Source organism: Nothoprocta perdicaria, unplaced genomic scaffold (genome assembly GCF_003342845.1).
Source record: "Nothoprocta perdicaria isolate Ctin4 unplaced genomic scaffold, notPer1 scaffold_0, whole genome shotgun sequence".
Taxonomy (NCBI): domain Eukaryota; kingdom Metazoa; phylum Chordata; class Aves; order Tinamiformes; family Tinamidae; genus Nothoprocta; species Nothoprocta perdicaria.
In genome coordinates this window covers 17,873,933-17,876,706 of record NW_020454092.1, presented here as the reverse complement: position 1 = coordinate 17,876,706, position 2,774 = coordinate 17,873,933, and the positions used below count along the sequence as shown (strand labels likewise).

The 2,774-nt window shown below is 40.2% G+C and overlaps 1 long non-coding RNA gene across 1 annotated transcript; it reads left to right on the top strand.

Moving 5' to 3' along the window:
• Positions 1-674: 674 nt before the first annotated feature.
• LOC112944140 lies at positions 675-2,137 on the top strand. Its single transcript, XR_003248726.1, has 2 exons — positions 675-773; positions 2,089-2,137. It is a non-coding gene; the product is annotated as an uncharacterized LOC112944140 (long non-coding RNA).
• Positions 2,138-2,774: the final 637 nt, after the last annotated feature.

Here is a 2,774-nt window from a genome sequence, read left to right as displayed (position 1 = left end):
GATGCCTGTAGCTGGTGAAGTTTAAGCAGAGAGGCTATAGGTTTTTGGTAGGAAAGCACTAAGGAACACAGCAAAATTTCTTTTGATTCCTTCAGGCTAACTCTGGCTGCATAAAATGGAGCCATAAGCTGGATGAGGATGATATCACAGCGGGGGGAAAAAAAAAAAAAAAAAAAAGGAGAAGTTCTCCTGGAAACCTTCACAGCATGTTCATTTCTTCCATTGCAACACCAGCCCTAAGGCCAAACTTGTCCAGAATTTTAAACAAGAAATCCTAGGCAAAAATTTCAAACGTGGCTACAGCATTTTCAGTTATGGCCATGGTTTCTCTGGAGTAGATGCGTTTTGTTCTCAGAGAGCGTTTGAAGTTTCAGGAAGGCAGTTCCCATGAGTGCTTCTTAATGTGAAAAAAATCTCATACTGAGCCTAAATATTAACAGGAACAGGAGGGAAGGGCTAATGGGAGGGGACACTTGTACTACTTAGAGAAAATAGAAGAAATTACTCTATGTACGTAGCCTTTCTTCCATATCCTCTAAACAGAACCCCTAGACCTGAACGCTCCCTGGTCAGAAAGCGAGAGAGGGGAATAGCACAAATCATGTAGCCAGGATTTAGCACAAAGCTACAGAATTCTCTCTCCCTCTTAATGCTCTCTCTTTCTGCAGCCTCTGCCAGGAGCCCTGGAGTCCCTTCCACATTTAGCATCCTTCAGCACTGCAATCTCTCCTTGGAAAGGATCCAAAGGAATTAGAGAAGAGCAAAGAAATAAGGTAACAAATCTAGCAACAAACTTGTAGCCCCTSTCATAAATTGACTGCTGGTCTAAGCTATAGCTGGAATTTCAAGACGGATGTTAATGGTCTGATAAGACTTACAGTCCTAGGATTTTTTTTTTAATAGAAATAGCATTCATAATACAGTGAGTGATTCAGGAAATGATCCACTTTAGAATAGAACATCAAAGATAGACAGGCTGGGCTCATTTACTGGAGAAACAGTCCAYGTAAAATAATATTCCTAAAATCTCTTTGGTCAAGGAGACTGCTTATTGCAGAGATAGTGATCCAAGACCTCAGCTTGTTTAAATCAACATAGCCTGACTGATTGAACCTTGTGAAAACCTAATTGGGTAGTGCATCCATTCCTCTCCTCTCATCGGAGAGAGAGGAGGACAGAGCCATTCCTGTGCTAAAAGGAGAGAAGCCGTCACAAGCTGAAGTCTACAGTAGTGACAGAAGGAAAGAAATAAGTTTTTCTGAAAAAAAAAAAAAGATGCAAAACAGTTTGCAACCATAAAAATGCAATATAGCTGCTAGTTTTCAAGGAAGTGTCATAAAAAAGCTGATCAAAAACCCCATCCCACTTTGCAGCACAAAAGATTACGTAAAATGATATCATTTTCAGAGGAAAATTGTGAAGAGAAAAAAGCAAGAGACCTCAGCTCTCGCTCTGCAGAGTAATTACTAAAAGAAACCAAGTCAATAGCTTTGTTCTGTCAGGGATCACGATAACATGTATAAAGCCAGACAGGCTCTTTGGCTAGACATCATTAATATAAAACTCATAATTTAGAAAATACCTTTCCAGATTCAGTCCCCAGAGAGAAGTCTGCTTATGAAGCATGATTCAGTTACACTCCTAATCAGGGAAATTTCTTTCAAGCTTTATTCTAGCTGGGCAATATTTTGGTTCCTACAACCCAAAGACCAATTAAGTGCTTTGCATGCAGCTAAGCTATAGATAATGAATGCACTGTAAAAAGAAAATGCTTAATTCCACATTCAAAGCAAAAATAGCTCCTAGATTGCTTGCTTCTATACGGAAATGAACTGGACAATTTACAAGACTTCTCAAAAATGGTGTTCTGCAAGAAATTGGTGCCTAATCTGATTTTACAACCTGTCAGTCACAGTACACTAATACTGKAGTCTTTAGTGGGCCTTTGCCAGGAATGGGCTTGGCCCACTTTAGTTAACTAGAAGCTCTGGAAAGCCCTACCAGTGAAACCTGGAAGTGTCTTGGAAGCATAAACTCACTCACTAATGGGAGAAGGCAGGACTCTGTAACTCTCTTCTCTCTTCACAGGCTCTTGGAGCTGCTCTAGGCAGCTTCATTGCCAGGTCTCGACTCTGCTGCACACTCACAACTGCTGGTCTTTGACTTAATTGTGCCCTTAATTCCATCCTTGTGAAGAGAAAGCACAGAGGAAATCCTGTAGCAAAAAGATCCGTATGGTTCAGAATCAGAAGAGAATCCAACCTCTGCACCTGACTTTAAACAGGGAACTACTGTTTTAATAAATAGCATTTTGCAGGAGGATTAGTGAAAATCTTTCACAAAGGTTCTCTCTCTTCCGGCATAAGCAGGCAAATGATTTCATTGCATTCATGAAGAATCATGTTATCAGTGTCTCAATATTAGGACTTCGTTGACATCAAACCAGTTATCAATCCAGGTTTCTCCCAAAAGACAGTTGACTTCATGTCTTTGTCCATAAAAGATTTAAAAAGTGTGAGAGAGAGGGGGAGAAAAAAAAAAAAAAAAAGGCCCTTTTTATGTCTGTGCAGGCTCTTTGCTGCCAGATACTTTGGAGCATCTTCTTAGACTGCTTCCTGTTGGCTTGAATTCTGATTACTCTTCCTCAGGAAGTCAGTGTGATGTTCGTTCCACTGATTTTGTTGACTTTGCTTTCATGTACAGCGGGTAACACTGGGGAAAAGCAGAAAAGATGGAATCATTATGGATTCTGAAAGAAGTGAAAACAAACATCC